This window comes from Neoarius graeffei, chromosome 11 (assembly GCF_027579695.1).
Source record: "Neoarius graeffei isolate fNeoGra1 chromosome 11, fNeoGra1.pri, whole genome shotgun sequence".
Classification (NCBI taxonomy): domain Eukaryota; kingdom Metazoa; phylum Chordata; class Actinopteri; order Siluriformes; family Ariidae; genus Neoarius; species Neoarius graeffei.
Window position 1 is genome coordinate 20,350,312 of NC_083579.1, and position 12,384 is coordinate 20,362,695.

The window sequence follows — 12,384 nt, forward strand, 5'->3', positions numbered from 1 at the left end:
ATTACGATCCAAAAGACAGAGAAAGAGAGAAAGGTAAAAAGAAGTAGAGAAATGGAGAACACCTATATACACTATGATACACTTCCTACCACATTCATTTACAATACAAATATCTACATGCTGCAGCTCTAATGACACATAAATTTGCTCAGCTGATCTGCAGGGTGACAGGCCCACCGGTCTGAAGAGGCGTTGATCGGTGACCAACTGAAGTCCACGGGAATCACGGCACCAATGTTACTGGTTTCTGTGTCCGGCACCCATGTTACTGGACCTTGCTTCTGCGTTGTGTTGTGTTGAAAGAAGACTCCCAGGTGGATAATGAAGCTGTTTATTCTCTGCATAAGTTTGCACAAGGGTCATCAAAATAAAAACAATGAGGGTTGGGAACACGTGGAGTCTGCCTAAATAGAATAAATGTCCTATTAGAAATTGCACTTATCAAGACAAACGTGGTTCAAGGTCATATGAAAATACAAAACAAAATAAAAACAATACAGTGTAAAACATCGCACAAATGCGATATATAGGTGACCTAAAACATAATAATTTATCAGGGAATTGTTTGGGGCGGCACGGTGGTGTAGTGGTTAGCGCTGTCGCCTCACAGCAAGAAGGTCCTGGGTTCGAGCCCCGGGGCCGGCGAGGGCTTTTCTGTGCGGAGTTTGCATGTTCTCCGTGTCCGCGTGGGTTTCCTCCGGGTGCTACGGTTTCCCCCACAGTCCAAAGACATGCAGGTTAGGTTAACTGGTGACTCTAAATTGACCGTAGGTGTGAATGTGAGTGTGAATGGTTGTCTGTGTCTATGTGTCAGCCCTGTGATGACCTGGCGACTTGTCCAGGGTGTACCCTGCCTTTCGCCCGTAGTCAGCTGGGATAGGCTCCAGCTTGCCTGCGACCCTGTAGAAGGATAAAGCGGCTAGAGATAATGAGATGAGGGAATTGTTTGACTAAAACAATTCAGTGTAAATCTCATCTCATCATCTCTAGCCGCTTTATCCTTCTACAAGGTCGCAGGCAAGCTGGAGCCTATCCCAGCTGACTACGGGCGAAAGGCGGGGTACACCCTGGACAAGTCGCCAGGTCATCACAGGGCTGACACATAGACACAGACAACCATTCACACTCACATTCACACCTACGGTCAATTTAGAGTCACCAGTTAACCTAACCTGCATGTCTTTGGACTGTGGGGGAAACCGGAGCACCCGGAGGAAACCCACGGGGAGAACATGCAAACTCCACACAGAAAGGCCCTCGCCGGCCACAGGGCTCGAACCCGGACCTTCTTGCTGTGAGGCGACAGCGCTAACCACTACACCACCGTGCCGCCCATTCAGTGTAAATATGACTTTTAATAACTTTTCTCTAGAACCCACATTATCCCAACCTACCTGCAGCAGGGTAAAGCTCTTCCTGCTGCAAAACACCCACAATGCAAAACTGTACAGAAAGGCTAAAAAAATAAAAGTCTTGACCCATTTATGCAGGCTTTAATGCAAAATACAAATAACTATTTATTAACTCCGTTACACATACACCTTCACATACAGTAAGCACGCACAACACATGCACACAGACACGAAAAGTAACAGAAAAGTGTTCTCATAACACTTAGTGCTACCCATCACCTCCCTCATCCCTGTACCTCTTCAAAATAGTGTCTTTGAACCTCATTTTAAACTGTTTCATGTTTGGACACTGCTTCAGCTCCATGGCGAACCTGTTCCATAGTCTCACCCTGCTAACTGAAACGCAAAAACTTTTCCTGTTTGTACGAAATAAAGTTAAAGTTAATTTTTCTCCTTAAATTATAACTCCCCTCATGGATACTGAATAATTTCTGTATATTTATTGGTAACAGATTATTTTTAGCTTTGAACATTATTTGAGCTGTTTGATAATCCATGATGTCTGTAAATTTTAGTAATTTGGACTGTAGATATAATGAGTTTGTGTGTTCCTGATAGCCAACGTTGTGAATGATCTGTATTGCTCTTTTTTGAATGATGGTTAGTGGCCATAGTGATATTTTGTAGTTGTTGCCCCAAGCCTCAGCACAGTATTGAAAGTATGGTGGGTTTCCTCCGGGTGCTCCGGTTTCCCCCACAGTCCAAAGACATGCAGGTTAGGGTAACTGGTGACTCTAAATTGACCGTAGGTGTGAATGTGAGTGTGAATGGTTGTTTGTGTCGGCCCTGTGATGACCTGGCGACTTGTCCAGGGTGTACCCCGCCTTTCGCCCATAGTCAGCCGGGATAAGCTCCGACTTGCCTATGACCCTGTAGAACAGGATAAAGCGGCTAGAGATAATGAGATGAAATGAGATGTATGTTAATGGCTTAACAGTGCCCTCAATGACCTTTTTTATCAGTGACATATTGATATCATTAAAGTCAGTGGACCGTTTGTTCTTACATTTTTTAACAATATTCAGAATTTCATTTTTGTCTACCGCTTGAAGAAACAATGAGCAAGGATTTCTCTCTAATAACTGTTCATCATATGTACCTGAATCAGGGATTTTTCTTGCAAGGTCAGGTCAAACACTTACAAAGAATTCATTAAAGCTAATGCCACATCTTTCATGTTATAATTTTCAATATCCTTATCAATGAAATACTTAGGGAGATTATTGTGTTTCGATCCATTTCTTATAATATTGTTTAGTATTTTCCATATTCCTTTAATGTTATTTCTATTGTCATCTAATCTTCTTGTAGTAGTCTTTCTTACTTGCCTTTATAGTATCAGTTAACTTCTTATATTTATATTCTGCCTCTTTAGTTCTCTGTCTTATGAAATCTCTGTAGAGTGTATTTTTCTTTTTGCAAGCATTTTGTAGACCTTTTGTAATCCATGGGCAATTTGTATATGCTAGTTTTCTGTTATATTTCTTAATTGGACAATGCTTATCATATAATGAGGAAAATATTCTTAGAAACTCATTATATGCAAGGTCAACATCTTTTTTTCTATATATTATATCCCAATTATACTCCAATAATTCCTTTTTTAGTGTGTTAATGGATTCTTCTGTTCTTACTCGTCTCTATATATTTTTTTTCTGAGACGGCTAAGGTCCTTCAACATCTGCCAAATGATGCTGCGGATGTTCTATGAGTCTGTGGTGGCCAGTGCCATCCTGTATGCTGTCGTCTGCTGGGGCAGTGGCTTGAAGGTGAAGGACACTAACAGAATCAATAAGATCATCAGGAAGGCCGGCCATGTCGTAGGCGTGGAACTGGACTCTCTGACAGTGGTGTTGGAGAAGAGGACACTGTCCAAAATAAAAACCAATCTTAGACTGTCCTTCCCACCCTCTACATGAGGAGCTGATCAGCCACAGAAGCACATTCAGTAAACAGCTGATTCTTCCACGCTGCACAACTGAGAGACACAGGAAATCATTCCTACCTGTTGCTGTCAAGCTGTACAATGACACTGTATAACTGTGGTACACTTCTTACCATGTATCCTTAACTCAGGTGCAATATATGTATATAGGAATCATTGTATATAAAATCACTTCATTTTGCTTTTACTTAAATTATTGAACTTATTTAAATGTATTTTATTTGTATTTATTCTTTTTTAAGGACTATTTTATCTTCTATTTTTAGACATATTTACTTCTTTCTTGATTCAGGAGCTTGGTTGCAATTTTGAATTTCCCTCCGGGGATTAATAAAGTAATTCTGATACTGTTTGCTTATTTGACTTTTTCCTGTGTCTGATGTCATAAACTGTAAACACTGGCAAATGGTCGCTTATGTCATTGATTAATACTCCGCTTATTGTATTATTATCAATGTCATTGGTGAAAATATTATCAATGATAGTGGCAGAATGAGATGTAATTCTGCTGGGTTTAGTGATTCTTGGAAATAGGCTCATACTGTATATTTGTATTGATAAATTCATCTGTAGCATTGTGTTTATTTGGATTTAATATGTCAACATTGAAATCCCCACACACAAAAATAGTTTTATTACCTATTTTCGAAAATACACTTTCCATTCACTCACTGAATGTATCTATGCTTGACTCTGGTGCTCTATAAATACAGCTAACAATAACATTTTTATTCTTCTCCATGCAGATTTCAATTGTTAAGCATTCGAGTAGATTATCAATCCCAGTTGTCATTCCATTCAAAACCCTGAAGTCTAAAGATTTATCAATATACATAGCAACTCCTCCACCACCCTTATTTTGTCTGTTTATATACCCGAGTTCATAGGCATCTAATTCAAAGTCTATACCTTTTTCAGTGTCAATCTATGTTTCAGATATTGCTATTATAATGAATGGCTTATAAAATGTATGTAAATAATTCTTAATGTTATTGAAATTTGCATACAAGCTTCTACTGTTGCAATGAAGGATTGATAATTTGCCCTCAGGATTAATGTTCTGTTTGTATTGATCATCTGTGTAGTAGCAGCAATTATTTTTTATGGTGGATTAAAAAAATTGCTGTCTGGATCTATATCCTGTTCCAAATCCATTATGTTGTGATCAGTGTGTTCAAATTCTTCCAGATCCAGTTGTTAATGTTTACTTATCCTCTGCATTATGTGCCTATATTCCCCAGATGTAGAGTGAGTTCTGTCATTGTTTGTCATGGTTGTGTTCTTTTGTTATCACAGAGTCCAATGCAGTTCACCCAGACCAGTCCGGCTCATGATGATCTTTGTTCCAGTAGCTGTAGTCCAGTTCATGACAGTCATTGGAATTTGTCCAGTTCAGCAATATTCCTGATGCAGATCACCTTGGCTTCCTTAGGGGTCCCGTTTAGTTTTATGAATATTTTACAGTTTGAAGACCAGGTGTTTTGTATTTTCCTCTGTTTCTTGAGCTGACGTGCTTTTCTGGCTATATCAGCATTGTGTTTGGCTAGGTGCTCGTTTATGAAGACATCTGTTCCCTTTAGCTTTCTTCCTTGTTTCAGAAGTGCGCTCTTGTGTTTTCTGTTTGTGAATCGCAGTATTATAGCTGGTCTGTTGCTGGCGTTCCTCCTGTGCAGAGGGTGGCATGCCTCGATGTAATTACAGTCCAGCTTGATTCCCTTGGACTGTAGGAAGTCAGTCACCTAATGCTCTGCGGAGTCAGCATCCAGCTCACTGGGCTCTCCCCTGTCGTTCTTGGTCACCGCTTGAGCATATGACCGGGGCTTTATTTTGAGACCGGTGATGATCACATCACTGACCCACGTATACTGCTCCAGGTCTGCGACTCTGCTTTCCAGGTAGTTGATGCGCTTTTCTTTTTTGGCATTCAGCAGCTGCAGAGCCTTCACTTCTTCGACCAGATTCAGTATACTCTTTTGCTGCAGCCAAACAGCAGATACTTCCTCCGTTATGAAGTCTAGCGATTTTTTAATATCGTCGACTTCCTCTGCCGTCGGATTCTTCTTCGAACCCATGTCGCCAGTTTTTATTGGCACAATAAAGCTGTTTGCCGGAAGATCTACCTGGTCCACTGTACCCACACGGCCAGCTGTTAATTTCCCTGAGGGAACCCTCCCAAAGGGATCAATAAAGTTTTATCTAATCTAATCTAATCTAACCTAATCTAATCTAGTGGCTAGTTGGTAGTTAGCAACTAACTCCCAGGACTAAGAAACAGCTTAGTCTGGCTGGGTGGTGAAATCGGGGATCGTGGTTATCACTGTGACACTGCCACAAAGTGAAACCAAGATTCTAATTCAAATATGTAAACTACTTGAATGAGACACAAATAGCTGGAATTGAGATCAGCAAACAGGAAGCAGGCAAACAGGCAACATAATTAACCTATTTATTTTAAAACACATTGTAATACAGCAAAAGCATACCATAAAACTGCTTCCATTTCAGCACTTTGAAGAACTGCCAATCATTCCCAGGTTTTGTTCATCTTTCGATATCCTTCTGTGCATTCAATTTATTTGGCCATGCGATGAATGTTTTGTCATGCGATTCCATAATCCAGTTAACTGGTACAATCCTGGTACAGGTGTACCCTGCTCTTTCCATACCACCTTCTGGTACGGCAAGGTAGACGTCCTGTGAAGAAAAGAAGACATGAATGATTTTTAACCTTAAAATAGCTTTTGACTTCTGAAGTAGCTGTAACAGCTTTAGCTAAAATAACCCATCTCCACAGAATAAACAATTTTATAAACCCTTTCCTTTTGTCGCCATAAAAGCCTGGAACTATCTACCCACAGATGTGAGACAGCTTAGAAAAAATATTCTTTCAAGCTCAAAATCCTTGTGCATAATAGAAACAAAGCTTCTTCCAAATGACCACAGAGGAAACCACAAATTATAGTTTGCATGAATGCGTATTGGGTTTAGTTGTCTTAATGCACATCTTTTCACAAAAGGGTCTATTGATGAATGTGGGTACAAATCTGAGGAGACTGGACACTTATTTTTCTCCTCCCAGAACTTCAACCTAGCAGACAAAATATGCTTATCACAACCTTAATGTACATTTAACTCTTAAACTACTGATAGTGCTATATGGTCCATCAGTTACATGTGTTAAAATAACTTTAAAATGCCTTTCAAAGTCTGTGAAGCCAATATTTGAAAGCCCCATGTCTATCATTCATCATCACCTCATTGAATCATAATCAATACATATATAATTCATTTCCTTATCACATTGTAATCAGAATAAACAATGCCAGAATTGGAAACATGACCCATCATATACTGAACAAGTCACCACTATGAGCCATAGGTCAGTATTCCCTCCTGTTGTCTTCGGGTCAAAAATGACCCGAAACTGTGTTTAACAAGGGGTGTATACAGAAAACAAAGACAACAGGAGGGTTAAGTAACTATCTGGCCAAAAATAAATAAGTAAAAAAATTGTTGACACAGCTTTTTGTAATAGCAAAAGACAAATATTTGTCACTTCTGAACATTTTTTTTTAAAAAACCTAAAAAAAACCCCCTCCCTTACGGATGGTTCAATTTTCTTGGTGTATCATTGGCAACAATGTAAATCCCCTTTTATCGTCACCAACTGGTAGTGTAAGTCCTCTGCATTTTAGTCATGTAAATGGAACTCTCTTTAAATGAGTATGCACGACTGATGTGAAGTGACATATGCCAAATCGTGTAGATAGAATTCAAAGAGGCTGGTAGACCTTTCCCTTTTCAGAATTTGGCAGGTAGCACTTCCATTATTGAACGCTTCTTGAACTAACGCATAGTTCCCTTCCTCTAGCAGATAAACTCGGTTTCTCAGTTTGCTCGAGACTCCTGACGTCCAAGGTCTGAATTGTTCCTTTGGTCTTGTCCATCTAGATGCTTAACCACCTGTCTATTTGGACTGACTGCACAATGGACAAGGGACTTTAGTGTACCCAGATAGCTCTCAAAGGGGAAAGCACTTTTTTGTCAAGTGGCACACCATGATATGTAACATCATCTGCAATGTGGATCAGACTGTGGATGTTGTATGTGATAAACTCAGGACCATATATCTTCACCGATTTCTTCACAAACCATTCCAGCAGGTTGTGGGCATATGCCACCTTCTCAGAATTTGTAATTGCCACTTCTGACAGGAGAATCCTCATGGCTATGCGAAGTGGCAGAAAATGGTGGTACTGTGCTTCTGGTATATGCTTCAGGGCTACAACTCCTCTATACAAAAAAAAAACCATAATTCGGTTGCTTTCCAGTACTCCTGTTCATCAAGCCCATGTGGCCGTTGTTGGAATAGTGATGGTACATTGTTCCTCATTTTTTGCAGGTTTGCTGAGATTGTATCCAAACTAGGAGTATCTAGTTTTATGCTCTGTTTACCTTTCTTCCAATTCAACAGCATCCGTCTCATTACACCAAGGCAAACAAGGTGTATATAGTCTAGTACAAAAGCCCCATGGAGTCTGAGTTTGTGAGAGTGTTTATACAAGCTGAAAAGCTGAATAAAAGAGAGTTTTGTGAACTCAGTTCTGGCCTGCCGTCCTTCTGTGCTCCACCCACCTACATGAACTGTCACAGTGGTGCCAAAACCCGGGGATGAGCACAGAAGAGAACAGCCCCATGGAGTCCTCCCCCTTCGCGGACCTGATCCATGCCCTCACCACGGCCCAACAGAACCAGCACCAGGCGCTGCTTGCCCTCCGAAAGGAGCAAGAACAACGGTTCGAGGCCCTAGTGCTGGCGCAACAGGAAGATTGTCGGGCGTTCCGGCACCTCCTCATGTCGGCGGGGTCTACCCATGCTCCCACCGCGGGCCCGTCCCCTCCCACCCTACCAAAGATGGGCCCACAGGACGACCCCGAGGCATTCATCACGCTCTTTGAGCAAGTCACAGAGACCTTGGGGTGGCCGATGGATCAGCGCGCAGCGCGCCTCCTCCCCCTGCTAACGGGAGAGGCACAACTGGCCGCACTACAGCTCCCCGCCGACTGCCGGCTGTCCTATGCGGACCTTCGCCGGGCCGTCCTCCAGTTTGTGGGGTGCACCTCCGAGCAGCAGCGTCAGCACTTCCGTGCTTTGCACTTGGAGGAAGTCGGCCGGCCATTCGCGTTTGGCCAGCAACTCCGGGACACCTGCTGGCAGTGGTTGAGGGCCGACAGCGGCGATGCCGAGGGACTCATCGACCAGGTGGTACTGGAACAGTTCATCACACGTTTACCAGCAGGAACCGCAGAGTGGGTCCAGTGCCACCGCCCGGCATTGCTGGATCAGGCAATCGAGCTGGCAGAGGACCATTTGGCGGCTGTCCCGACGGCAGGACAGCAGACGACCTCTTCTCTTCTCTCTCTCTCTCCCCTCCTCCTGTGTCTCCTCCTCGCCCCATTCCCCCACCACGGAGGCGGGGGCCGGCACCACCCCAGCCGGCCCGCCGCACCCGCGGTGCCCTTCCGTTTCTCCCTTCTGTGTCTGTCTCTCCCCCCCTCAGGTGAGTGAGCCCCAGAGCACTAGTGCAGAGAGGAAGCCCAGGCTGGTTTGCTGGCACTGCGGGGAGCCGGGCCACCTCCAACAGCAGTGCTCGGTAATGGAGGTGGGCGCCGTGGTTCGGATCCCCGACGCGCCAGGAGCTGCCCCCGATCGAGCTAGAGCGTATCGCATACCGGTGAGTATCCAAGGGGATACATATCAGGCGTTGGTGGATTCTGGCTGTAATCAGACCTCAATCCACCAAAGCCTGGTGCAAGACGAGGCATTGGGGGGGAGCACAATTGGTGAAGGTGTTGTGTGTGCACAGGGATGTTCACAACTACTCTTTAGTGTCGGTCCACATTCTTTTCCGAAGGGAAAAATTTATAGTGAAGGTGGCGGTTAATCCTCGCCTTACCCACTCTATAATTTTGGGGACTGATTGGGCAGGATTTCAAGATTTAATGACACACTTAGTGAAGAGTGGGTCCTGCCATTTAACAGGGGGAGGTCCCGGTGTCGCTTTGGCGGGAGCAGCTGTCACAGAGCCGTCTACGTCATCTCCGCGTCAGAGTGAGGAGCCGCCGGCCCCTCCTCTCTCTGTTGGGGAGTCCCTCGCAGATTTCCCATTAGAGCAATCGCGAGTCGAGACTCTGCGGCATGCGTTTGACCAAGTGAGAGTAATCGATGGTCAAACGCTCCAGCTGAATGCCACCCCGTCCTTCCCCGACTTCACGATTATGAAGGACAGATTATACCGAGTGATGCAGGACACTCAAACTAAAGAGCGAGTCACCCAGCTTTTGATTCCGAAGAGCGCCGGTAATTGGTATTCCAGGTGGTTCACTTTAATCCCATGGCTGGACACTTAGGGCAGGATAAAACACGAGCCCGAATAATGGCCCGATTCTATTGGCCGGGGATTTGCGGCGATGTCCGTAGGTGGTGTATGGCATGCCGCGAATGCCAGTTAGTAAATCCAGCGGCCATTCCAAAAGCACCTTTGCGCCCTCTACCGTTAATCGAGACCCCGTTCGAAAGAATTGGGATGGATCTTGTCGGGCCATTAGATCGGTCAACACGAGGTTACCGCTTCATAATAGTTCTAGTGGACTATGCAACGCGATACCCGGAAGCAGTGCCTCTTCGCAATAGCTCAGCACGCAGTATTGCGGAGGCACTCTTCCGCGTTATCTCCGGAGTTGGAATCCCCAAAGAGATTCTGACTGACCAAGGCACCTCATTTATGTCACGTACACTAAACGAACTGTATGGGTTGTTGGGTATTAAGCCGATCCGCACCAGCATGTATCACCTACAAACAGACGGTTTAGTTGAATGGTTCAACCGCACCCTCAAGAACATAATTAAAAAATTCGTAAGTGAGGATGCATGCAATTGGGATAAATGGCTCGAACCCTTGCTCTTCGCAGTGCGAGAGGTCCCCCAAGCCTCCACGGGGTTCTCCCCGTTTGAATTGTTATACGGGCGTAAGCCGCGCAGCATTCTAGATGTGCTGCGGGAAAATTGGGAGGAGGGACCTTCACCAAGTAAAAACGAAATCCAATACGTTATTGACCTGCGCACAAAACTCCACACACACACACACACACACCTAACTCAGGAGAATTTGTGGCAGGCCCAAGAATGACAGACCCGCCTGTATGACAAGGGTACACACCTTAGGGAGTTCGCACTGGGAGATAAAGTACTCGTACTGTTGCCCACATCGAGCTCCAAATTGGTCGCCAAGTGGCAAGGACCCTTTGAGGTCACACGGCGAGTCGGGGAAGTTGACTATGAGGTGAGGTGAGCGGATAGGGGTGGGGTGCTACAGATTTACCACCTCAACCTGCTCAAACTCTGGAACGAGGAGGTCCCCGTGGCGTTGGTGTCGGTGGTTCCGGAGAAGGCGGAGCTGGGGCCGGAGGTTCAAAAGGGAACATTGGCATCATGTACCTCTCTGGTCCCCTGTGGAGACCACCTCTCCCCGACCCAACTCGCGGAGGTTGCCCAGTTGCAGACCGAGTTTTCGGACATGTTCTCGCCCCTGCCCGGCCGCACCACCCTCATAGAGCACCACATTGAGACGCCCCCGGGGGTGGTAGTGCGTAGCCACCCTTACAGGTTACCCGAGCACAAGAAAAAGGTGGTTCGGGAAGAACTCAAGGCCATGCTCGAAATGGCCATCGTCGAGGAGTCCCACAGTGACTGGAGCAGCCCAGTGGTTTTGGTACCCAAGGCTGACAGGTCGGTCCGGTTCTGTGTAGACTATAGAAAAGTCAAAACAATGTCTAAATTCGATGCGTACCCAATGCCTCGTATTGATGAGTTGCTCGATCTGCTAGGCATGGCTCATTTTTACTCGACACTGGATTTCACAAAGGATTATTGGCAGATCCCCTTGACTCCATTATCCCGGGAAAAAACGGCCTTTTCCACACCATTCGGCTTACACCAGTTCGTCACACTTCCTTTTGGGCTGTTTGGGGCGGCTGCTACGTTTCAGCGGCTGATGGATAGGGTCCTCCGCCCCCACGCCACCTATGCGGCCGCCTACCTCGACGACATTATCATCTATAGTAATGACTGGCCGAGGCACCTCAAACATCTGAGGGCCGTCCTTAGGTCACTGCGGCGAGCGGGTCTCACAGCCAACCCGAAGAAGTGTGCGATTGGGCGGGTGGAAGTATGGTATCTGGGCTTCCACTTGGGCAATGGGCAGGTGCGTCCCCAAATTAACAAGACCGCAGCAATTGCGGCCTGCCCAAGACCAAAAAGGGGGTTAGACAGTTCCTGGGGCTGGCTGGCTATTATCGTAGGTTTATACCTAATTATTCGGACGTCACCAGCCCGCTGACTGATCTGACTAAAAAGGGGGCACCAGATCCGGTCCAGTGGACAGAGCAATGCCAGTGGGCTTTTTCTGAGGTAAAGGCTGCACTGTGTAGGGGGCCACTTTTACACTCCCCTGACTTTTCTCTCCCCTTTATGTTGCAGACGGATGCGTCAGACAGAGGGCTGTGGGCCGTTTTGTCCCAGGAGGTGGAGGGGGAGGATCGCTCAGTCTTATACATCAGTCGCAAGCTGTCGGTGCGTGAGGGGCGCTACAGCACCATTGAGAGAGTGCCTGGTGATCAAGTGGGCAGTCCTCACCCTCCGTTACTACCTGCTGGGGCGCCCTTTCACCCTCTGTTCGGACCACGCGCCCCTCCACTTGCTCCACCGCATGAAGGATGCCAACGCGCGGATCACCCGTTGGTATCTGGCACTCCAACCCTTTAAATTCAAGGTGATCCACAGGCCAGGGGTGCAGATGGTCGTGGCGGACTTCCTCTCCCGTCAAGGGGGGGGAGCCGGCTGCAGGCCGGACGGGCACCCGGCCTGAGTCAGGCGGTGGGGGTATGTGGCAGCGGGTGTGTGGCCAAGCATCGGTCTGTGACAGGAGGGCGGAGTCAGGGAAGGTAAGTGGCAGAATCACTACACCTG